The following is a 25,445-nucleotide window of genomic DNA, read 5'->3' as shown; positions in this document are numbered from 1 at the left end:
GACATTTGGTGTCACTGTGCCTCAAGGGCCACCGTGTCTCCTACTGGACCTCTGTTAGCACTTGGGTCACTTCCTATTTCTGATTTCCTGGGCTCCACTGGGAAATGGCCCCTGAGTCCACTGCTGGGCCTGTAGCCCTTGCCTTGACTCCATGGCACTCCACCGGGACCCCTAGCCTGGCATCGCTGGTGGCAGATGGATGCCTCTCCTCCTGCCAGCCTGTCTCCTGCTCAGCCAGGCCTTTCAATTTCACATCCCACCAAATGGCTCCTGGTTGATCCTGATCTTAATGCCCTGACCTTTGCCCAGGAGTAGCATCCCCAGGCCCTTCTGGAATGAGGTCTCTTCACTGCAACACTGTCACCCTGTCCCCCAAAGCACCCTTCTCTCCCCTTCCTCAGGACACTGATCACTTGCCGCCTGGCGGTTGCCTGGCAGATTCTTGCCCTAGGTGCTCAATTCCACAGGTCCAGGACTGGGCCTGCCTCAGGAGCTGGCGCCTGCCCTCCACCTGCGTCATCTGGCACAGCGCGGCTGGAGAAAGCTGGACAGCCATTCTCTGCTCCAGCCACGGAGGACCCGTCACAGCAGGCTCCGGCCTGCACGCCTCTGCTGTAGCTGCCCACCGCCATCCCTGCCCCACTCCACCTGAACTGCATCGCTCAGGCCAGCTGACCCCATGCCTGTCTTGGCCAATTCCCATTGGCCACGTTTGGCTGCCAGGGCGTGATCTTCCTGACGCTTTGTAGGGCTCTGAGCAGAGAGGATGGACGTGGCCCTGCGTTCAGAGCCCTTGCCGCTGACCGCAGGGTAGCAGGGGCGCTCTGTAAAGGACCACCCACGAACCTTGAGGTTTTGCAGGCCAGTTGGAGCCTTGTGATTACTCAGTTCTGCTCTGTGGCAGAGAGCCCTGGCCTTCCTGAAGGAAGGGGTGTGTCATGTTTCCATGACAAACATTTCCTTTACAGAACGAGGTGGCGGCCCCTGGACTGCACCTGGGGCCTGGGGCTCTCAGGGCAAGCCCAAGCTGCAGCCCAGCATGTGTGCAGCTCGCTCATTGCTGGTGTCCTCAGCCGCCCAGGACCCCACCAGGACAGGGACTGCGTGGGGCTCCTCACCACACTGCAGAGCCCCAGTCAGCACTGGCCCTGGCCGGCCCAGCTTGGGACGAGGCGGTGAGAAGCAGAGTGGCCGGCTCCTTCCCTTAGAGCATGAAGTGGTTTTAGCTCCAAGGTTTGGGAGTCAGACTCGCCCCTTCTCCAGGCGCACTCTTCCTGGATGCTGCAGCAAGCTCTGGCCGGCACGGGCGTGGTCTCCTGGGGGCCAGGTGGGGGAATTTGGGCTCAGCCCTCAGCGGTGACATTTGGGAATGCCTGACTCCTGGCAGCAGCCCCAGCCTCACCCAGGGCCCATCTGGACTTACTCCTCCGAGGGCGGGGCAGGTGCAGGTGGAGTCCCTGAACTATGGGCAGCCCCTCTGCGGGGCAGGCTGTTCCCTCTTGCCTGGGGCTGGCCTGAGCACTGAGCAGCTTGGGTGAAGCCCTGACATGCGGCCTGCAGAACCATGACCTCAGGGCTGTGTACTCACCTCTCACTGAGCGGCCATAACAGCCTGCATGGATATCATTATCCTCATTTTATGCAGGGCAGACTGTATCACAGAAGAGTTGCTTGTCTGAGGTCACCAGCAGCTCTGTCAAAGTGTGGTTTGACCCTGGCAAACCCATGCCAGGATTCTTGTTTATAACCACCATGCCGAGCTGACACAGAATGGCCAGGGTTCAGAGCTGCAGGGGCTGGGGTGGATCCGTCTCACCCCACTGCCTCCAACCCCTTGGTCCAGCCCCTTTGTCCGGATGAGGACACTGCTGCCCAGACAGAAGTCATTTACTAGTCAAGGTCACAGCATTTCTAGAGGCAGAATCTGAAGCTGGTGATCCAATTCCTAATAAATGCTTTATCCACAAGCCCAAGGCTATTCTTTGGCTTGGCACCTGCTGGCAGACAAAGGCAAAGTCTCTCCCTCTTTCTCTCTGCCCAGCCCCACCTTATCCTTTGTTAAAACACAACACCTGCAGAGCATGGTGGCTCATGCCTCTAATCCCAGCAGATCGGGAGGCTGAGGCTGGAGGATCCCAAGTTCAAAGTCAACCTCAGCAATTTAGTGAGGCCCTCAGCAACTCAGTGAGACACTGCCTCTAAATAGAATGATAAAAAGGGCTGGGGGTGTGGCTCAGTGGTTAAAGTGGCCCTGGGTTCAGTCCCTGGTATATTAAAAAACAAAAACAAAAAAGACCACCCCTGTCAACAAGAAGTGGCAATACAAATATGCTCCTTACACTTTAGTTTGCCTGGACAGGGGTGGGAGGTAGGGGGACTGGGCCTGCAGCCAGTCGGATCCCAACTTGAGTCAGTGCCCTGGAGGGCTGGGCAGGTCTCTCTGACTTGGAACTGCATCTCAGGAACCCATGGCCATGAGGCCCTGGCCCCTGGCGATGCTTTCTTCTGTGGAGTCAGCTGCCTGGGTTAAAAAGGGAGACCATCTAGCTGAAGCAAACTGGGAAGCTCTGGAGAGGGGACCTGCAGGCGCCTTGCGACTCTGGATGGCCGAAGGGGGCTCTACGGGCCTTCGCCAGCTCTGTCTGTCTCCCTTTTTCTTGATCTAGAACAATCTGCTGCCAGTGCTGGCTGGGGAATGGGAGAGGGCAGAGTGACCAGCAGAGGGCAAGGTCCCTGGGATCCAGATTCTAGGGCTGGTGGACCTGTCGTGTCTGCAGAGGAGTATCCTCAGCTCAAGTGTTGGCCAAGGTGCAGGCTGCCGGGGCCCCGGCAACCCTGCCAGCCCAGAGCTACTTCATGAGAGCTGAAGAAGCATCAGGATCTGCTCATCTGCAAAATGCCAGGGCCACTGCAGGCTGTCGTGTGGCCTGGTGGTCTAGAGCTCCATCTGGCACTTAGCTCTACATTCATTGGCTGGGTGCATTGGGCAAGTTCTTCATCTCTGTTTTAGATTTTTACCTGAAAAATTGGAATGACAGTAGCTCTCATGAAGAGCTTAGGAGATAGGTGCTGTGTTGTCTCCAGGCTCTCTTTGGACTGGGAGGCCAGAGCAGATAGCTGTGTGAGAGCTTGAGCAGAGAGGGCGTATCAGTCAGTTCTGGCTGCGTAACAAAGAACACAAGATGGCATAAGAGCACCCTTTTGATAACCCGGGTCTATTGCTCGTGTTCGGTCTGCAGTTCGAGTTGGCCTGGACCAGGTGGTCACAGCTCTCTGAACCATGTTTTTCTCATGGCAAAGAGGTGTGCAGAGCTCTTAAGATTCTGGTTCTGAATGCACCCTGGTACACACGTGCTGCTGACCAAAGCAAGGTCCGTGGCCATGCCTAGCATCACTGACATGAAGCAAATGCCAGGGAGGGGATTGGGAGCACTTGGCCCATCCGTGCAGATTGAATGAATGCATAACAAGGGGCCAGCAGGAGGACCCACTCAGAGGCGCCGGACACTATCATAAAACTCCCAGACAGGTTCATGACCGAGTTCTGTACCTCTGCCCTTCCTGGGAATCTCTGCTGTCCTTACGGTGACTCTGTCACCCTCTTGGCTTGACATTAGCATGGAAACATTTCTTCTGTGCTATTTTAAATTCTTCGTGAACCAGCATTTTTCTTCCTCTAACCCAGGGAAGAATATTCTGGAATTTGCTTGATGGCGGGATAGTTCTGGTACTCACCCAACTGTGGCATGGCTGGGGTTCGGGGTGTGCTCATGCGTCACCTGCCCCAATCCTGCCAGGGCACCTACCATGGCCAGGTCCACCCTCTCATTAGGAGGCAGGAGGCCCTGGCTGCGCATGCCCCCAGCATGGTGTCCCAGGGACTTCTAAGGTGTCAACTACTGTCTGCACTTGCATTTCTCTGATGACCGATGAGCCCTCTATGCCTGTCCTGCCCTCAGCCTGACCCCGCTGGCTTCCCCTCCCCACCCCTGGCCTCCCTCTTCTTGCCCTTCACAGTTCAGTGTGGACTTTCGTCCCTGTAGGAGACTCTAGGCTCAGGCCCCTCCAGCTGTTCCTCGGCCGCCCTTCCACAACAGCAGGCTGAGGCCCTGTTTTCATACCCACCTCCAGCCTCCCACCTTGGGCATCAAGGCCAGCTCCTGCACCTGCAGGCTGTGCATCCTCTACCAAGGGCTTGAACCTCTCTGAGCCTCAGGTCCTTCCTGTGAAGTCGGGGATAAAAATAGCATGCTCTGGGAGAGTTTTCTTGAGAATGGAGAAATGGTGTGTATGAAGTATCCGGCTCATAGGCGCCTGGGTGGGGACAGCTCTTGGATGGTGGTCTTTGCGGGCTCCTAGCCCGGGACTTTCTAGACAGGTTCTGGGTATTCTCAGATTGCAGCAGGGCCAGGGGAGACCTGGAAGGAGCCACTGGCCTCACTGGAGGAGACTTGCGCATCAGGTGTAGGCTGGCCTAGGGACCGTTTTAAAAGTCCCTTCTCGGCCTGCCATTCTGTGATCGGGAGATTACCAGGGGAAACATTCTCCCTGTGGCCCACGCAGGTAGTCACAGGAGCTGCAGCGGAGAGCTGGGTGTGCCTGCGCTGCTGGGCACACTGTGGAGGCTATCATCTTTCTGCTGACCAGGGTGTCCGTGTCCCAGCAGAGGAGGGGGCCCACTCTTTGGCTGGCAGAGGGAGTAGCCCTGGAAGACTCTGCCTCAAGCCGGGTGGCCCTTCACTCTCTACCCTAGGAGGGACAGCGGGGCTGCAGATCAGGAAATCAGGAAGAGCAGGAGCAGAGACCTTTAATCCCCAGCCCCCAGGTCACAGTCTCATGTCTCTGCAGGGGCCAAGCAGGTAATATGAATGGGTGCAGAGGTCTGGGTGAGGCAATAGGGAGTAGTGAGGCCTGGGGCAAACTGTTAAACTGTGCTAGGCAGGGAGTAGTTGCTGCTTAGCCCCCGGGGAATGTGAGCCCAGGACTCCTTTTCCAAAGGAAGGCAGAGGTCTACTTATTTATGTGAAATGTTCTAATTTTTCTTTTTAATTAATTATTTTTTTGGTACCAGGGATTGAACCTAGGGGTGCTTATCTACTGAGCCACATCCCTGGCCCTTCTTAGATTTTATTTAGGGACAGGGTCTGGCTAAGTTGCTGAGGCTGACTTTGAAATTGTGATCCTCCTGCCTCATCCTAAACTGCTGGGCTAAACCTTCTAATTCTTAAAAGTGGCTGCTAACTCCAAGTTTCAGCACTGACAAAACATGCCTGGGAAGTCACAGTGTCCACAGCTCCCATTGAGCCTGGTCATTGACGGAGTAGAAATGGGCTGAGAACTCAGGGACTTCCAGAAGTCCCCGGGGAGCCCCGGCCCTGGTGGACGCCAAGCAAGTCCTCTTAGTTTGGTGGGCCACCCGCCCCCGTGGACTCCTCCCCACCTCTTCTCAAGGTGGAGCTGAAGCCTCAGAGGGAAGGGACCTGCTGGAGGTGACAGCTCACAATCCCAGAGTTCAGAGCAGGCTGGCGCTTCCAGGCCTGTGTCCCCGAGACTGTCCAGCCACCACATGCCAGGAACCACCTGTGGTGGCTTCACTGACTGCCCCAGCAGGGCTTGCGCAGGTGGCCCAACACCTGCCAACCCGCCCCAGGAGGGTGGCATCTGCGGAGCCAACAGGTGTACCCCTGAAGGTGTGGGCAGGTGCTCCGCCCTCGTTCTGGTGGCCCGTCCTGGGAGGAGCCTGGAGTCTGGTCGAAGTACTTGCTCTTGACCTTGACTGGACGTTCTTAGAGTCTGCCTATAAAGTCCGAGGCTGAAAAGGGACCCTGTGTTCTCCTGCATGGCCGACCTGGGGCTCAGCCCAGGGGCCTGGACCTGCAGTCGGAGCACTGTGAGCAGTTCCGGCTCGGGTGCCCTGGCCGTGACCCCAGGCTGCCTGCTGTGATGATCGCTGCCCTGCTGGCATCAGAGCTACTAGAAGAGGCCAGGTGAGTGGAAGGATCTGAGCTGCCAAGGAAAGAGTTAAAGAAATATCAATAGTGTTTGTCCCTAAAGTCCTTCTCCCTGGAGGATGACATTTGAGCTGCTGGGACAGGAATGATAGGAAGGAGCCAGAAAATCCAGGCTGTGCAAAGGCCCTGAGGCAGTAATGAACTTGGAGAGATCAAGAATAGCTATGGGGCTGGCATGTCCAGACAGAGTAGGAGAACCTGTGGGGGCAAAGCAGTGACGTGGCCAGTGACTGCCGAAGCAGGGCCAGCGTCCTGCCAGCTCTCCCCCAGGCTAGCGGCAAGGAGCTCAGCCTCTGGGACACACCCGTATGCCCAGTCCATGACCATGCAGGCAAAAGTAGAAGGGTCCAGAAAATGAAGAGGCTGGTGGTGAGGGGAGTTGCTCCAGCAGACGTCCAGGAGGTGCGGGGTGGTCACCTGGCTGGTACGTGGGAGCAGGGTTGGCTCCCCTGGGCTGGGATCACCGAGGGGCAACGTGGGCATGAGCGGGTCGCCTCCATTTATCTGTGGAAGCTGGGAGAGGAAGGGCTTGAAGGCCTGGGTGCCTGGACTAGAGAGGCCCAGGACCTGGGAGGCTCAAGGGTCTGAGCAGCCCTGGGTGATGTCCGGACCCGCCCTCTCTACCCAGCCCTCGGAGGCAAATGCATTCTTTTGGCTCCTGTGCAGAAGTCAGGCCCAGCAGGCACACTGCCTAACGAGCAGGAAGGACTACAGGGAGACTCCAGCGCTTCCTTCGCCTCTGCCGAGGGAGGACAGCTGGCGTCCACCATCCCGCAGACGACTCGCAGCGGAGGGAGGAGTGCTCCAGAAAGAGAGGGTGGCCGTGGGCAGTGGGCAGGGAGCAGTCAACAGCAGGCTGCGCTTCCCCCGCTCCTGCCCGCCTGCAGTTCTCCTGCAGAGGGTGCAGTCCCAGCCCCAGGCTCCTTGCTCCCACAGGGAAAACAGGCTTAAGCCTGCAGCTTGGTCCCCCACGTTCTGTGCTCTTGAGACTCTGTAAGTGGCAGTCCCTCCCAGGAGCATACTGGACAGAAAATGACCATGGAGGGTGACTGGTTGGTGTGGCGTCTTAGATACTTGCGTATAGAAAACGTGGCATGTCTTTCTTGTGTTGCTTTAAATATTAGTGAAGTAGAACTGCTCCTTTTGCTTACTGCTTGTTGACATTCCTTCCAGGTTATTTGCCTTTTAATTCCCAGTTTTTACAAGTTAGGCTTTGTGTGTGTGTATTGTGTGTGATTGTTGTTTTGTTAGAGCTCTTTGCATATGATGAGAATTAGCCAGGTGCTGCACACACCCTTCCTGGTTTGCCATTCATTTTCCATGATCTTTCGGGCATTTAACTCCTGGGAGCCGGAATCAGCGACCTTTTTCTGTGAAGGGCCAGACAGTAAATGTTTTTAGTCTTCGAGAGCCAGCAGGTCTCAGCTATCCATTCTCAACTATGCCGTGGTAGCACGAAAACAGACACGGCTACCATGTAACTGAATGTGCGTGACTGTGTTCCAATAAAACTTTATTAACAAAACCAGGAAGCCGGCCTGCCGGCTCTAAGTTGCCTGCCTGTGCCTTAGAGCTTAATTCTCATGCATCCATCTTTTCCCTTTGTGTAACTACCAGATTTTATAAGCAGAGGTCTTCTGCAGCTCAGAATTTAAATGAGAGAAAAATAAATAAGCACAAACTTAAGGAGAAAAAAGCACTCGAGCAGACAAGGCAAGAGCCCCAGGAACCATGAATTCTGATAGACAGTCTAAAGGCCTCGGCCTTCATCTTGGTGGGTCCCCAAGTCCCCAGGTGGAGAGAGGAGGGAGCGCTGGGCCTGGGGGCCTGGCAGGGCTGTGCTGGAAGGGGGCACACTCCATGGGCTCCCCTCCCCCACCTCTCCTATGACCTTTGCTCACACCCCTGACTTGGGCCCATGGAGGACAGAGAGACCTGCCCATTCTGCCACCTGGTCTTGGTAGCCCGGGGCGGACCCCCAGCTTCCCTCCATGGAAGCCATCCGTCTCCCCTTTCCCTCTTCCTGCAGGACCTGTGCCCTCCAGGGACAGGGCCATCAGGCTTGACCTGAGTGTGAGTTCCACACCCAGTCCAGGAGAATCCTGTCCCCAGTCTTCTGATCCAGTTTCGAGGGTGTTCTTGTGCCCATTGTGGTGTTTAAGACAGAACTTGCCTGTGCTAAGCCATGAATCAAGAGCCTGGCTGACTTTGCCAAGGACAGCTGGCAGATGTGCTTGTTCTGCTGGCCTCTGCTCAGCTGCCCTTGTGACGTGCTAGAGACACAGGCCTGGGGGCTGTGCAGAGCCTGGGAGGACGCACGCACGCAAGCCAGCTGCAGACCTGGGAAGCCCTTCGCCTTCCTGCGTCCACACCCCCTCCCAAATCTGGAGATGACCAGTGAGATGCCGTAGGCCTCAGGGAGTGTGAAGGAGGCCTTTGAATCTCATGGCTCTGTGGGCATCGGCCCCGCGGCCCCCTGGATTGGGTACTGCCCTTGCCGTCTATGATCCGCGTGACCCAGGATGAGTGGCTTTGCCTCTCTGCATTTGCTGAATGTGAAATGACCATAAGGCTCTGATAATCGGGTGTTTGGAAGATTGGGCGACTTAAACCACATGAAGGGTTGAAGTAGTTCATATGTGTACCAGGCACACAGTAAGTGCTCAATAAATTCAACTGCCCCTCTGCTATTAAGTGCACTGGAAAAATTCCATTCTGTTGCTGTTTGCTTCCTCTGACGGACTACAGATTTGCGCATCTCCACCTCCTGCCACACACCATTCATTAAAGTCCCCAGCCCAGATAACCTCTCTTGTCTGTCCTTAGCAAGCTTCGGCTTGATAAGGATTTTCAGAAATGTGTTTGTGGGTCTTTAAGGTGCAAGTGTGTCAGAAGGATCTGACTCGGGTGCGGGGAGAAGGCTGGAGACCTCGAGAGGGGAAGGCCGAGCCTTGGGCTCCGTCCACCTGGCTGCGAGCTCTTCTGTTTGTTATTTAAGAGTCCCACTGGGAGAGGTCACTGGTTACCTGTGTGACTGCGCCGGGGGACTTGAAGAAAGACCCGGGGTTGGCGCCCCACATGTCTTCCCACTCCATCCCTGGTCCTCCCACTGAAGGACCCTGCTACCCTCCCAGGGTGGCGTGTGGGGGCCACCTGGGAGGACAGCACATGGTGCGTCTGTGCGGACGAGACGCCCAGACTTGGTGACCGGCGTGCTGGGGGCCAGGGCCTTCGCGGCGGGCTCATGGCTCCCAGGTGACAGGAGGCGGCTGGCCCGCAGGCTCTGGTGCTGGTGACAACGTGCCTGGCCCGCCCTTGGCAGACCTGCCTCTCTAGGAGCCGGGCACCTGTGCGTGCACCTCTGCCTCGGCTCGTGTCCAGCGATGTCCAGAGGGTGCTTCCCAGTCTCCTGTGGCCCATGTTCACAGTGACGGGGGACCGAGGGACCACGGGACACTTCCAGGCCCCGTGTTTGTGACAACCAGAGAAGCCCTTGGAAAGTGGAGTGGCGTCAGGGGCCCTGACAGGCTCATTGCCCAGGCTTCACCTTTGCTATTGGACCACGTGACCTGCGTGGCGGTCCAGCCTGGCGGGTCCCGAGTTTCCAAGACAAATGCATCTCAAGGGCAGAGTGAAGCCAGAGGAAGGGGTCAGAAGGGGAATCGAGAGTGATTTGGGTGAGCAGATGCTGTCTGCCCGAGTGACCTGCTCAGGCACCGAGCCTCTGGCTGACCTGGAAGCCTTGGTGGTCAGCTCACCTGTAGCGCTTCTCGCCAGCCAGACCTTTCCGCCTTGTGAAGTCCCTGTGCTCCTCAGGGTGCATGTTCCCTGAGCGTCTCGGCTTATCTCTCCCAGGCCCCTGCCCTGTGTCCCCCTGTGCCGCCACCTTGGAGCCTCCCGGGAAACCAAGCGGTCTGGTCTGTCCTGTTCTAATCCCACATGTGGGGAGGGAGCTCAGAGAGGTTGTGTCACCTACTTAGTCTCAAGCCAGCAGGTTGCACAGCGAGCCACCAGGCCCCAAACCCTGTGCTCGGATCTCCCAGGTCTGTGCTGCCCAGGATGGCTTCCCCAGATCTTGGAACATTCTCTCCAGTAGCCTCCCAATCACATGTGACCTAGAATTTGCCTGATGTCACTCAGGAACTTTATTTAAAATTCAGCCTAATTTAATCAGTTCATTTAATTAGTGGTGCTGATTGATTAATTGATTAGTACAACTGAGGAACTGTGTTTTATACCTAAAGCCTAATTTGAATTAGAAACGGTGACATGAGGCTGGTCATGCTGAAGAACTATGCAAGCCTGAGATGTCACCCTTGGAACAACTTGCAAGCTAGCAGATTCACCTGCTGGCCGGTGCTGGCGGAAGACATGAGCTTCCTGGATCAGAGACAAAGGACCTTGCTCTGCACGCCTGAGCTTCGTGTCTGCATCCTCTGCACCTGCCTCCCCCGTGTGGTGAAGTTTTCTGCAAAAGCATTTACTGTTAGCTGCTCTGTTTTATTTGACTTATAAGCTTGCAGAAGAGAAAGGACTTTATCTGGTTTACCTTGGGATCACCAGCATTCAAAATAGGCTTGGCGTGTTCTGGAGACTCGGTGATTCTTGGCTGAATAACCAGAGGCTTCTGGCTTCCCATTATGTAGCCAAGAGTCAAGACCAGGTATTTGCTGAGGATCTTGGTTTGAAAAATTCTCTGAACATGGAAGAGTGCTCCACTTTGGAGACTCTCTCTTCCTGATGGCCACTGCTCTCAGCCTGGCCTCCCATAGGGTCTCCATTCCTCTCCCAGAGCCTGAGGCAGAGATGTGGTACCCAGGGATTATGGGCAAGCGTCCAGGAGAAGGGCTGGGGGAAGCAGGACTGGGCAGGGGTGGCTGGACAAGGGCACGTCATTCAGCTGGCGATGACCTTCAGCCTGGTCTGTGTGGGACCGGGGGGGTACCACTAGTGCAGAGCAGTTGGGGCCAGCCTCATGCAGCCTGTGTCCTTCAGTCTGCCTGTGGTCTCTCAGGGTGGTGGCCGGGGGACGTGGTCACCTTCTAGGTGAAGCGGCTCCTGTTCAGCCTCTGGGCTGGCCCAGAAGACAGGCAGGAAACTTGAGCAGCACAGAGAGGCGGGGCTGGTAATCAAGAGCAGCTGCTGGCCTTTCCTTAGGTAGCAAATTACTGCCACTGACCCTTGGAGCCACTTCCTTGGAAAAGCAGGCTTTGTGTTTCGTTTCCTGGGCGGGTCAGGCTACGCTGAGCCCCCACCCTGTGAGGTGGCTGGAGAGATATGGAACCATATTCTAAGTGGGCTGCCAGCAAACCTCACCAGCCTGTCCCCCACGTCCCCTGCTCTGCATGCTGTGGGAGGACAGACCAGGGAAAGATCGCCGGTGCTTCTGCCTGTGAGATGGACAGCAGTGCAGGAGCCCCAGGGCATTGCCTCTTAAAGTGCCCACCGCCCCTGGCAGCTCAACCCCCAGCGTCCACTGCACCTCCTCTGCAATATTTCATACATCATTGATCACCATCCAGGAGTCCATGGGTCAGCCTTAGTTTACCCACTTAGCAGGTGGGTAAACTGAGGCTCACTCCCACTGCCCTCCTGACCACTGACGTCACGACTGCCCCACCTGCCCTTCCCCAGGACAGGAAACCCTGGCCCGGGGGCTTCGTCTTCCTTGCCCCCTTGTGGGCATATTCCTTCCCTCTTCCCAGGCGATGCCAGTCTCACCTCCACCCTGAAGCCGGCCCTGCCCAGCCCAGCCTGCTGACCACTCGCCTCTTCCCTGACACAGGTCCCATCCCATCCTCCCAAGGGCAGGGCTCTCCCCTCCCTGGCCACTGTCCCCCATGTCACCTACCACCAGGCTTTTGGCAAAAACAAACCAACAGATAAGGACCCCAGACACGAAACCCGAGACCACCCACACCCACTTTGTGCCCCGAATGGGCTTCCTGGTTCCCTGCCTGCTTCTTCCCAGCGCCCAGGCTTGTGGAAAGCTCGGCTCTTTCCCAGAAAGGGAAGGGAGGTGGTTTTGAAGTGACTCAAACAGGGGCTTGCTGGGTGATGTCAGGTCCTGGCAAGTCCACCCACGAGGTGGCCGAGCTGACGTTGGCCTCCGGCAGTGGAAGGGATTAGCTTCGTTTCCTCTTCAGCGAGCTGGAGGCCATGGAGTGATGCCCAAGCTGCCTCAGGAGGCTGGGGTTCCCGCCCTGGCCAGCCACGTGACCTGGGGACAGCGCTGGGGAGAGGAGTCTGACCCTCCACGGGCCCTCCCACCCTACCTCGGCTCTGTGCTGCTGTGGCCACCAGCCTTCCTCTCCCCTCCTCCAGCCTCCTTCCTGCCACCTGCTGGAGGATCGGCCCTGCCTGCGGAGTGGACCTCCCACACTCTGCAGAGGGAGGGAGGGAGCGCTGGCCCTGAGGGTTTGCTGGGAGAGCAGCAGCCGCCACGCCGCACACCCCACACCCGTCCTGTGCACCCCCTCAAGCGCGTGCTTCCTCAGGCACGCTCTGTGCCGTGTCCCATGGTCCTTGCAACAACCTCAGGATACAGGGGCTCCTGACATCCACCTTTGCCGATGAGGAAACTGAGACTCTGACGGGAAGTGCTTCTGTGTGGCCACAGAGCTGCTAAGTGGCAAAGCCTGCATAGAAGGCAGATATGCTGACCCCTGCTCAGGGTTGCTGCTGGTAGGAATTGGGTGTTTGCAAAAGGAGCCCTGGACTGGTCAGCTCTGCTGCATAACAAGCAGCCCCAGAGCTCAGGAACTTGCCATGAATCTTGTTCACGTGACAAACGAGCAAGCTGTGGCTGCCTGCAGCTGGCTGTGGCTCAGCCTCTGCCCTGAGTCTTCCCAGCTTCGGTCCAGGCCGAAGACAGCCACTCCCCAGGGCGAGCCAGGCGCTCTCCAGAGCAGAAAGGACCGTGCGTTGAAGAAGCAGTGGCATGTAAGCCTTCTTCCCAGAGACCACACCCCTGGGCAGAAGCAAGGACCTGGCCAAGCCCACGTCAGGGGTCAGGGAGGTACTGTCCTTCCACAAAGAGAGGCGGGGCTGGGGGTGGGAATAAAAATGCACCGAGTCCGAGCCAGGCCATGTCTGGCCTGAGGCGCCATCTCTTTGGTGTGGCTGCTGGCACTGTGCTTCACGGAAGACTACCCGGCGCGACTTCCTCTTCTGTAAAATGGGAGGATGCCCGCAGCCCTGTCCCCACCCAGCGTTGCTGTGACGGGCACACTGGCTGGGCGCTCAAGGGCAGACGCCTACCCTCTCGCAGCTCTAGTGGTTGGACTCCTGGAATGGAGGGTTCTGCCTGGCCTGGGCATGACTGCTCTCACCCGCTCCGCACGGCCCTTCTGCTCTGCCTACAGCAAGGGACCCTTGCTGCCGCCTCTTCTCCTAAGGCCCCTGGTTCCTTGGTTCGGCCCTTGACATCGTGACCACATCTATGCCTTCCTGAGGGCCCTCCTTCAACTGCAGTCCCCTCAGGCCTGGGACTTCAACGTAGGGGTTGAGAGGACACACAGGCAGGTCCTGTTCCTTGGTGGTGTTGGGGGGATCTCGGTGGGCCAGACACTTCCGTGTCGACGCTGGCTTACCGGGAAGCTCTGGATAGAAGCGAGGCGGCCCCGTGCCTCCTGGGGCTTGTCCTCGTGCTGGTGGGGCCTCTCTGCAATGGCGACACCTCACTGAGTTGATATCTACACCCTTGAAATGACCCAGTTCGTGGCACTGACGAGGTGCTCAGAAAAGAGATTTCTGACTCACACTGGGACACATAAGGCAGCAGTCTGGACCCAACCGGGTTGGAGGGGCTCTGGGCCATGTTGCTCCCCAGCCATGTGACTTGGGGCCCATCCTTGTCTTGTGCCAATCAGGCTCCCTCCCTAGGACAGAGAATATTTTGCCAGCAAAATCTCAGCAGGTTTCGTTTTCTCATAGCCTTTTGTGCCTGTTCCAGGGGAGGTGGGCAATGTTCAGTGCCAGAGTCAACTCAGAAAGGTGTTTCTACAAAGTCCTTGGGAACTCTGGAGTGACAGTGCTCCCCAAGCCCCCTCCCACAGGCTGTGTCCCCGCAAGGCACCCTGGTGACCCTGCATGGCAGGGCTGGGAAGGAGGGACACTGCCCCTGTGTGGGACTGCGTCTGTCCTGTGGGAGCCTCAGTGTGGCCTTGAACTTGAGCAGCTCCACAGGCTCCTGGATGTGAGTGGCGTGGGACTCTGCGCAGTCTAGAAACCCGCTGACTTTCCATCCTTGTTCATCTTTCTGCTCCCACCTCTGGCCTTGCCCAGGAAGGCTGGGTCTGGGGGTGCTTGCCTGGCAGCTGGGAGGGAGGATCAGGGCACAGTCAGCTGGCTTCCCGTGTCTTCAGCTTGGCAAGGTCAGTGAGGGGCACCATGTGGAGGAGCATGGCCTCCCCGCAGCTCACTGCTGAGTAAACACTGATGTGCCGCCCACTTCAGAGCACGCTGGCCCTCAGCCTTCCCGGCCAGGAAATGAGAACAAACACCTCCCGTGAGATGCACATCTGGCCCAGAGTAGATGATGATGTGGTGATGGTGGTGATGGTGGTAAGGGTCATGGTGCTGGGAGTGTTGTTGGTGACAGTGACGGTGATGGTGGTAGTGCTGATGGTGGTCATGATGTTGATGGTGACGGTGCTGATAGTGTTTATGATGATAGTGTTTATGATGATGGTGGTCGTGATGCTCGTGAGGATGGTGATGGTGGCGAGGGTCGTGGTGTTGGTAGTGTTGATGGTGATGATGATGGTGTTCGTGGTGGTGGTGATGGTGGTGGTGATGGTGGTGATGATAGTGGTGGTGGTGATGGTGGTGGTGGTGGCGATGGTGGTGATGGTGATGGTGGTGGTGATGATAGTGGTGGTGGTGATGGTGGTGGTGATGGTGGTGGCAATGGTGGTGATGATGGCGGTAGTGATGGTGGTGGTGGTGGTGATGGTGGTGGTGGTGGTGGCGATGGTGGTGATGGTGATGGTGGTGGTGATGATAGTGGTGGTGGTGATGGTGGTGGTGATGGTGGTGACGATGGTGGTGATGATGGCGGTAGTGATGGTGGTGGCGATGGTGGTGATGATGGCGGTAGTGATGGTGGTGGTGATGATGATGGAGGTGATGGTGGTGATGGTGATGGTGGTGGCAATGGCGATGATGGCGGTGGTGGTGGTGATGGTGGTGGTGATGGTGGTGATGGTAGCGGTAGTGATGGTGGTGGTGGTGATGATGGAGGTGATGGTGGTGATGGTGATGGTGGTGGCAATGGTGGTGGCGATGGTGATGATGGCGGTGGTGATGATGGTGGCAGTGGTGATGGTGACAGTGGTGGGGTGACAGGGGTGACAATGGTGACAGTGGTGATGGTAGTTGGCCCTTAGGCCGTGCTTCATTTACTTGGACCCTGATGGCCTCAGCCCCCGGCGTTGAGCACTAGCATCCTCCCTCCTTACAGCTGAGGAACGGCTCAATGAGAGGAGGTAGGCGGCCCTGAGCCACGGAGTGGACAGCTTCAGCCAGCTGGCCTGGCTCCACACCAGTGCCCTGAGCACCACGTCAGCATCGACGTCCGCGGCCCAGGCCAGGGTCAGTGACGGGCAGGCCGCAGTGAGCTCGGGCTCGTGGCCGCGGGGCCACCCAGGGGAGGAGGAGGAGGAGTCCAAGGGCCTGGACCCTCAGAGAGTACCTTTCTCCTGTGCCCTGGCGGGAAGGCACTGGACAGCCTCACAGGTGACAGGAGCCCAGGCGGCTGTGGCCGAGGCAGCTGCAGGCTGGGCACTCGCTCGGTCATTGAGTGATGTCCCTCTTCCCACTGCGTTCAGGACTGAAGGGAGCACAGCAGCCCCCTCCCCAGTCCTCGACCCCAGCTCCCTCCCTGGGCAGGGTGCCTCCTTGCATGTCTCCTGCCGGTCAGAATATTCCAGATCAGACGCTGCCTGCTGCTGCCCCAGGGTGACCTGCGACCTGCCACCTGCCCTATTGCAGGCACCTCTGTGGGGGGCACACAGGGCCTTTGACCCTGCCCTGCCCTCATGGCCAGGAGCCCAGCCAGTGCTCAGCCTCCCAGCCTCCTCCCTTCAGCGGGGAGGCTGGGCCACCTCCAGGGCTGCTGTGCAGTGGGTGCGCGTGAAGGGGCTCAGCCCAGCGCCCTGCCCACCCACGCGGGGCCCAGGAGAGGGCACGCTCCACTGTGTTCTGTCTCCCCAGCTCGTCACCTCTCCTCTGGGGCATCTGCGATGGTTCCTCCCACAAACCCCGGGTTACAGGTTAGCTGACGCTCTTGGGGCACACACTCCAAATTTAGCCTTTCGGAACAGGAAGTGGGCTCAGAGCTGGTGCAGACAGCACACAGCTGTCCTTTACCTTCAGGACAGGAAGTGCGAACACGCGGCCTGCCTCTCCCGTTCAGCGCTGTTTAGTAACTGCTGTTCTCTCCCGCACCACGTTCTGGACAGGGCTGAGCCCCTTTACTCCAGTCGTGAGTTTCTCCTGTGTATGTCTGAGTTGAGCACATTGTAGAGACTGTCATCACATCCTCATACCCTCTCCTGGTGGTAATTCTGAACATTTATTTCTGTTTTTCAGATGAAGAAACTGAGGCTCAGAGAGGTTAAGGAACTTCACTGAGGTCACACACACAGCAGGTAAGCAGCAGAGCTTGGATTTGCACTCAGTCCCTTTGACTCCAGGAGTTGTGCTCTTGCATTGCCTAAAGCCGTGTTGAACTGATTTTCCTCTTCCACCCAAAGGTGGAGTCTCAACAGGAGACACTGTGACTCTCCTGTTTCGATGAACTCATGCAGGTTTCTAGGTTGACAGGGAGGAGCCCTGGAGCTGAGCCAAGGAAAGGGTCGTGTTTGATACAAGTAACCCTGTTCCCCATGGGTGTCCTGCCCAGGATATGAGCCCTTCGTGGCTAACAGAGGCCTGAGTCCACCCGCCAGGAAAGTTCCTCTGAGGATCCAGCCTCTCTAGGAACCAGGGCCCTGGGCCCACAGCAGGCTGGGTTTTTGCTCATGGACTGTTGGCCTCACCTCCTGCCCAGCCACAGGAAGCCAGAAGGCAGGACCCCCCACCCTCACTGGCCACAGTGCGGTTTTGTTGCAGTCCTGGGTTTGTTGTTTTTGCAAACGCCAGAGGAAGTTCGTAGGCTGAGTTCTGCCGTCCCCCACCCGAGGACGGCTGATCTGCTCAGTCGGGTCAACCATGAGATAAGAGCTGCCAGACACAAGGTCAGAGATCAGAGGCCACTTGCTCAGGCTGGACGCTGTCCAGGCTGACTTGTGTTTGCCATTGCGAGCACTCTATCTTACATACAAGGACTCCAGGGCCCAGAGTTGACCAAGGTAGCCCCCACCGTGATGCATGAGCTGGAGAGAGGCTGACTCCCCGGTTCCTGGGGGCTTTGCTGCGTCGTAACTCTGCACCTTTGGTCTTCGAATGTCTGCTGAGGGCCTGGTGCTGTTCTCAGCAGGGGCCCGGTGGTGAGGGGGCGGTACACGACCTGCCTTGCTGGCCATTCCGTGTGCAGTAGGCTGGGGCAGAGTGGCAGAGATTCTGAGTCAGAGTGGCCAGGCCTCTCCGAGGAGGGCATTTGGGCAGAGCCACGAGTGCAGTGAGGGAGCAAGCCCTGTGGATTCTAGCATAGGGCGATTCCTACAGAGGGAGCCCCATGTACTAAGGCCCTGAGGCCAGTGCACACCTCGTATGCCTTCCCACTCTGAGCTTCTCTGTGTATGCCTCCCCCCTCCCAACCAACATAGCTGCTTCTCATCTCTGTTTCCTCCACCCGTTCTTGCCAAGGCCTGTAGGAGTGTGGCAGGGGGTGGGGGCTGGTACCAAGAAAAATCAGGCAGTTGATCAGGGCAGAAGAAAGGCGCGTCTCTAACAGGAAGCGCTTGTCTTAATCCCCTGCGCCCTTGGCTCTGGTGCAATCTGAAGTAGCTGGATGTTTTTCTTTGCATTTCTTCTGCAGATGCTTTATTGAACGAGGTCTGAGTCTTTAGCCCACTATAGTCCATTATTTCAGGCCCACCTATCCAAGCAGGAGCCTGAATTCACGATCCACAGAAACAGCCCTGTTCTGTTGACCTCATGCTGACCTCAAGGAGGAAGGTCTGGCAGGCAGAGCCCGAGGCCCCCGGGATGCAGAGATGTGCAGACCTGTGTCCTGGCATGGCCATCAGACTCAGGCTGTGGTTCTGCCCTCTGACAGATGGTGTATTGGCACCTGCAGGCTCCTGGGCAGCTCCTGGGGCAGCTGCTGGGGCTGTGTGCTGGAAGGGACACGCTCAGGGAGTTAGCGACCTAGGTTCCACCTCAGCACCTCTGCAATCTGAGCACAGCCTTGGGCTGCTCTGTCCCCTCCCTGAGCCTCAGAAGATGATACAGGAAGGTGGAGGCATCGTGTGATCCTGAAATCCTGAAATGCCGCCAGTCTTGCTTCCAAGCCATGGCAGCAGGCACGGGGACAGAGCCTTCTCCTGTCGTCTCTGCTTCCATTCGCAGGCCCCCATGAACGGGGCGCTGCCTGGCAGCCCTGCCTCAGGCTACCGGACCCCATTGCCTCCCAGCCTGGGCTGTGGCCTCGCAACCAGAAACTCATTTCCGCAAGCAGCAGACTGGCTCTTTCCTCGGGGCCCAGAAGGACTTATTAAGTCTTCCACTAACTGAATCTCATTCAGCTGGAAAAATAATAATCAGAAAGCAATTCTGCCTGGTTACTGGTCTGTGAGCTCCCGAAAGTTTCTCATAAGGAATGTTCTAAAGACTGCAGCCCTGGGAGATGCGAAGCCAGCCCCACTGCTCCCTCCCTAAGGGACAGGCCACCCGTGGTATCCTCAGTCCGTCATCAGTGAGCATCACTGGGTTTGCCATCTGTCCTTCTGACATTAAACAGTCCACCAAGAGGAGCTGGGGCCAGCGGCATCACCCTGGGAATAGAGCACATAAGCCCCTGTGTGCCCTCAACCCCCGTGACAGAACGGCTCCTCCAGAGCTCTCTCTCTCTGTTGGTCAGAGAGCCCTTGGCTCAGCCCCTCCCTCTCCAACACATAAACATGCAGATGCTTCTGCTTCTCTGACTCGTCTGCTGCCCCCATTATCTGCCCTAAGTCATTAGCGCTACTGTTCTGTGTTTACCAGCTGGGGCTGATAGCCCTCTCTCCTTCCGTCAAATTCCTCTCCTGGCCCATTCCTCCCAGGACCTCCAACTCACAGGAATCCTGGAAGAAGGGAAAGGAGTGGAGGCCAGGGCAGTGGCCATGGGGAAGTGTGCTCAGGTGTGAAGTTCACCAGCCGGAGGAGATGAGAAATGTCATTCCTTCAACAGGCCCATTTTACTGAGAGTAAAGTACTTCATTATGTGGAGGGTCAAAGAGCAGAGGTGTGGAGTCTGGGCTTTGATTTTGTGCATGTCTGAACTGATCATGAGCCTGTGGTGTTTTAAGGCAGCTGGCAGCAGACTTGAGACCCCTGGATCTGAGGCCAGGGACTTGCAGGGACTCAGTGCTCACCATTCTGCAGGTAGCCTGAGCTTTTCCCCTGTATCCCTTGGTCCCGGGGGTCTGGCAGAAGGTCAGGATGGAAGCCTGTCATGCAGTGACTGCACTATGGGACACTTGGGCCATGCCTGGGGACCCTTTTTGCAGCAAACAGCAAGCAAGCCAGGTTTCTTCCTGGAGGGAGACCTTGCCTTGTGTCTCAGGACCAGCTGCAGAGCAGTGGAGCCCTGGGCTGTAAGAGCCTCCAGTGAGTCCTGCAGGAATGAGAGGCAGCCACTGGGAGACTGGGTTCTAATTCCAGGCGTGACGCTTCCTTCCTGTGGAGTTGGATCAGTCTTCTTAGCCTCAGTCCTCATCTCTTAAGTGGGCGTGGTGCCTTTCAGGTGCTCCTTAAAGACAGGGTGTGATCACTCTCCAAGGAGCACAGTGGGGAACAAAAGAAAGCCCGAGCTGGGGGCTCCGTTGCCACTCCGCTCAGCTGTGTGTGCGTACCCACGGGCTGGTGGTAGCTGGTGAGGAATTCCGAGGCAGGGGCCGTGCAGAGGGCTCTTCTCCATGGAGTTGGACCCAGCATCCTGACTTGAGTAAAGGCAGGCCTTGAAATCCGGGGAAGAGCTCTCTGGGCCAGGCCATCTGCCCGAGCATAGTTCCTGGCTTGGTGAGCTTGAGGAATAATAGCCTGGGGCGGTGTGGCTCGAGAGGGAGCTGAGGAGAGGCGGGAACGCAGTCAGGCAGCAGGCAGGGGCTGCCACACACAGGGTCTTGCAGCTGCCACTGCTCTGGGTTCCTTTCTGCGTGGAGGGTTCCTCTGTGGCTTTTCGGGTGGGGCTGGGTCAGGAGCGGAGCACAGCATGGAGGGGGGAGTGAGAGGCCCAGGTGTGTAACTGTGTAACTTGATCCTCTCTAAGGGGGGAACTAACCAGCTATCCTGCAGTGTTTCACAGATCCTGGCGAAAGACAGGGACTCCGAAACCAGAGACTGTCCTAAAGGGAGGCAGATCCACCCCTTTCGTATATGGAGCCTCAGCTCAATCAGGTTTTTTCTAAATTGGGGGGAGGACTGTAGCTCAGTCAGTACACTCCGGGGCTGAGCCACTAAACACAAGGGAGTCAAGGTATGTGGGACAGACCCAGGTCCCAGCGTATCAGGGACTCCGATTCTCTGCCATCCTCATGTGGCACCTATAAAATAGAGAACATCTGTGCCTAGGCGTGGTGCGGGAACCTCAGGGACACCCGTCGAACCTGAAAACCACGAACTTCTCACCTGCATTCACATGAGAAAGCGAGTTCGTACTAATAATTCATCCTCCTGGGTTCTCAGTGGTTCCTTTTCGTTACTGAGAAGAATAGTGTAGGACGGGCCCTGACACGGCGGACACACGCACGGAAACGGCCACTCACAGAATCTGCCTGCCAGTGTCTTCCCTGCGGGGTGGGGGGCTGGTTCATGGGGAGAAGGAAGGAGAGGGCGAAAAGCGGGGGACGGAGGAGAACGGAGGCGCCCCCACTCACACGGGCACACCACCCGCACGCTGCACCCCTGAGAGGCTCCCGGGTGACGCCCTCACACACGCTGAGCCATGTCAGCGTCCCCAGAGACACACCCTCCTCACCAGCCGAAACCTCCCGGCTGGCCAAGTCTGAGAGTAGGATTGTGGGGGTTCCTGTCCCGTGTCGTGAGTGTCCCTCCTCCCAGGACCATCTCCAGGCCTGCCACCTGCCCAGACCCGGTTCCTCCTAAAGAACAAGGAGAGCAGCTGGCCTTCGGAGGCCCGCCCCTGGCCACGGCATTCCAGCTCAGGGACACCTGGGGCAGAACAGGTGTCTAGGCGGCCGCGCTCCCCACGTGGGAGGCGCTCTCCGACGGGCAGCAGGGCTCGGGCTGTCCAGTCCTCCGCCCTCAGCTCCCAGGAGGGACTTTGGCCTGGATGGGGGGGCCCAATGCTGAGTGCCCACCTCCTGGCCAGCTGCCCGTCCACAGCAGCGAGCCGCCCTGCTCCACGTACCTGTCCTGCCAGCTCACCTCCTCAGGTGGATGGAGCGTGAGTAGCTCGTGCGACCACTCTGGGAGGAGTGGGGCTGGGTGGGATAGGATCCCCTCTGCCCGTGTGGACAGACTCTCAGGCAGGGTCGCGTGCTCCACCTGGGCCCCTGGCTGTGACTCTTGGATCACCTTCAAGTACGGGATGCAGCACCGGACCATGTGCCTAAGCTTCCTACGCTTCATTTCCCTCATCCGTGAAATGGGTGTATGAGTGTAGTGGTGAGCCCACAGGGAAGTTCTTAGACCTGCGGGAGCACCGTGCTCAGCACAGGGCAGCCTGCTCCTATGGGGCAGGGCCGGGCAGGGACATGGCCTGCCTGGAGGCCAGGGCGCTGCTTTCCATTCTGCACTCACAGGCGGCCTTGTGCTTGTCTCTGCTCTGCTTGCAGAAGTGGGATGTGTCTGGCTGGGGTCAACCAGCTTGTCCAGGTCACACGGCGGACAAGGCTCTGGAGCTGCTGAGTCCCAGCCTCTCCCTGGTGGAAATGGAATCCAGGCCTGGGTTCCTCCTGAGAATGTCCTGGAACTTAGCTGAGCAAGTAAACAGCAGGCAGTGAAATGCCTTCATGACCGTCAGTAGCACCAGGCAGGAAGTGAGTGAGGGGCCCTCAGATTCCAGCAGAGGGAGAGAGGTTTGGGGTGCTCCCCAGCCTCCACCGTGGCTCTCCTCACAGGCACAGCCGGCGCTGCCCGGTCTTCCAACGTGGTTCTGAATCTGGGGTCTCACTGTGTGGCTGGTGATGAGCCGTGGGTGCCCAGCCCTCCCTGATTCCACTCTTTGCTGTGAGGATCAAAGGAGCTACCTCCCAGAGTTGGTGCATGGTAGGGACAGTCCCTGTGCCTCCCTCCCCAGCAGGTGGTGTGCATGGATTTCCCCAGCACTGACTGGCCGAGGGTCACATCTGCACTAGGATTTCTCTCTGTGGCTCCAAGCCTCCCGGCTGTGGCTACTCCAGGCTGTAGGGCCTCCCACAGTCATTACTGGCCTCTGGCCTGGACTGCTGGCAGGCTGCCTTGCTGTTTCCTGCAGTACACCTCCCCATGGCTGTCTGACCTCGGTTGCTCTGAAAACCCCTGTCCCTGCAGGGCTAGTGCTTGCCCATCTGCTCCAGCCCCCAGGATCCCAGTCTTCCCTGTGGACTTGCCCAGAAATCCCTTGCCAAGGGGCAAATTTTGTGTCTTTCTTAGTGCAGGGCTCAAAAGAGGCCCTCACTGCAAATGAATGACTCTTTCCCACAAGAGCTACCCTTCACCAGGGGGCTGAGCCAGGGCAGCTGAATCCTGAGACTCCACTGAACACCGTGACACCATCCTCCCAGCCCTTAGTGTCTGGAGAGGGTTCATGCTGGTCGATTTCCATTTTATCTGCCAGGTCCACTGCAGTTTGCATCCTGAATCTGGACACTACTAGAGGTTGCTCCCAGCCCCTTTAGAAGCCTTCTGGATGCCCCTGTAAATCAGTAGAGTTTAGGTATTTCCATGGGATGGCAGAGGGCTAGGAAGAAAGGGCCCTTTCTAAAGCACCTGTCAGCTTCTAAATCTCAGCCCCCAGGAAGCAGTACACCAGCCCCTCATGTTTACGAAAGTTCTCTAAACTGTCCCACAGACCTGGAGGCCCAGCAGTGTGGCAGTTCATAGTGCTGAAGTGTCTTTGCCTTGTGGTGATTTCTGCACCACCCAGATGGGGAAAATCCTTACCTCTTCTGGGCACACACAACTGCTACCCTTTAAGTTCCTGACCACGTTTGTTGCTTCTAATGTTGCTGGGATCTCTTTGGGACTCCAAATTTAACCTCCCCCGATGCACATGCATAAGCAGATCTGTGGATCTAAATTCCTTCCGTGCAGCTGGGCATGTGAGAACACAGCCAGCGCCTCCTCACATGGTCCTAATCCTGGGTGACCAGGCTTCTCCCAACCACCCGTTCTGAACCTCTGTGTGTGCTTCAAGGGAATGTTTGTTCCCTCCGCTGGTCCCAGCAAGGGGACAAGCAAGAGGAGCCCGGTAAGAGGAGGAAGGATTGCACGAAGAGCCAACCACACTGATTGGGGTAGGGATGTGAGCTAGAGTTGGTGCAGGAGGGAGTAGGGAAATCGAGACCCCCAGAGGGATAGGCCTCTCCAGTCACCTCGATGGGGACAGGCTGCCCGTTAGATTCCCATGGAATGTCCTGCGTGCCTCCCTTCCATCCAGGCCCCTCTGCCTCTGTGTTCACTGCATTTCGCAGTCACAAGTCAGCTGGGACTGCCCATTCCTCGGCCCCAGGTCTGCATTCCCAAGGCCTCCACCTCCTACTCTGCTACTGGGTCTGGCCACACCACCCCCCCAGGCCCTGATCTTCCTGGCTCACGCCCTGGCCAGTCCCTAAGGAGCTGTGTGGCCTTAGGAAGGGAAGGCCTGGCCTCTTAGCCCCCAGCTTCCTCCTGAGCTGCAAAGCAGAGCTAAGAGCAGCAGCCTAAAGACCCAGGACTTAGCTGGCCCGCCCAGATGGCAGGCCAGGCACAAACAAGATGAGATGGTTGGGGCTGCAGAACAGACCCTGAGGTCAGGAGAAGGAAGGGCCCCAGATCTGGTTAGAGACATCCTGTGGGTTTTTGCAAGAACAACAGTGAGGATCCCTGCCGACAGCCCAGCAGGAGCCGGAAGAGCGCTCTAGAATGACAGGGTGGATCCACACAGTGCGCTCCAAGAGGAGGTGGGGGCTGAAGCCAGCCGGAGCAGCCAGGGCTCCTGTGGCTCCTGCTGGTCTTGGGCGTTGTTATGGTGGATGGTGCTCTGGAGGGGCTGGTGGCTGTCACAGGGAGCCTGAGGGAGGAATGTGGTGCACCTGGCACCTGCGTGCTTCAGGACAGCCCTGGTTCTGTCCTGGCCACAGGCCACAGCAGTGACGTGCCTGGGTGACCACGCTTGCTGATGAAAGTCCCGGCAGCAGTTGGAATGGGGTTTGGGAAGAATCTAGAAAGAGTGGCTATCTTAGGCAGAGAGGAGTCAGCTCTGGCAGGGGTCTGGAGGCCACCTGGGGCCGTCTTGAAAGTAGCTTGGTTCTCCAGCATGGAGGGGGAGTCAACTCACCTGAGCAGACCCCTCCAGGGGTGCTGTCTGCAGAGACACCCAGCAGCAGTGGGCCTAGGAGATGTGCAACAAACAGGACCCTGGGCCACCTGAACTGGTCAGCAGGCTGGCGGATGCAGATGGTACTGGTCCAGGCGGGCAGAGGAGGGCACTTTAGTGGAAGGGTATTTGCAAAGTTTCACTGTGGTCTAGGAAACACAGTGTGGTTTGGTTCCTGGGATGGAAACAGTGGGGGGGGTGTCCAGTCTGAGCTCAAGGGACAAGAAGACAGAGACTCATGGGTAGCCTTGACAGAGCCCACGTGTGGATAGGACCACTTCACAGAAGCAAGAGGCTATCTTCCCTCCACTGCCCCACAGGGAGGGACCAGGCAATGATCAGCCTGCCCAGTGCAGTCCAGTCCCCTCCCTCCATTCTCCTGGCCACTTTCCCCCTGGCCAGAGCCAACAGGATGCTTGGGCTCTTGGAAGCCCTTGACAGGGTCAGCCTCTAAGTCAGCCTGGGCAGAGGAGGCAGAGGACCATCTGGAGGAGAGCAAAGACACCCAGCTCGCTGCCCCAGCCGGGAGGTCCCTGGCTGCCTGAGGCACACGTGTCAGCCCTGCAGGCAGCCCCAGGCACAGGATGACCCCGTGGGAGGGGCCGTTCTGTCAACCCTGACTGCCTTGCTACCAGCAGCCACGCTGGGCCCAGTCAGGTGACCCCCGGGACTTCTCCTGACTTCCAGGATGAGCCCTGCCCTCGTGGGGTGTTGCCCCAGCCCTGGTGCCCTCAGCGCCACCTGCCATCCTTCCTCCAGGGGGC

General features: G+C 57.8%; 1 protein-coding gene across 3 annotated transcripts in view; it reads left to right on the top strand.

Moving 5' to 3' along the window:
- The window catches only part of ST3GAL1 (ST3 beta-galactoside alpha-2,3-sialyltransferase 1), a 75,401-nt gene that overhangs the window by 29,994 nt on the left and 19,962 nt on the right, over positions 1-25,445 (top strand). For 2 of the 3 annotated variants that reach the window (XM_079134733.1, XM_079134734.1), the window contains exon 2: positions 16,605-16,663. The gene's annotated coding sequence lies outside the window, so the exon portion shown is untranslated. Of the gene's footprint in view, positions 1-10,520; positions 10,675-16,604; positions 16,664-25,445 lie in introns of those variants that run through there. The other variant, XM_079134735.1, reaches the window with a different exon arrangement.

This window comes from Sciurus vulgaris (assembly GCF_902686455.1).
Source record: "Sciurus vulgaris genome assembly, chromosome: 1".
Classification (NCBI taxonomy): domain Eukaryota; kingdom Metazoa; phylum Chordata; class Mammalia; order Rodentia; family Sciuridae; genus Sciurus; species Sciurus vulgaris.
Note: the sequence above shows the minus strand (reverse complement) of the source record. Positions and strands in the feature narration are given on the sequence as shown.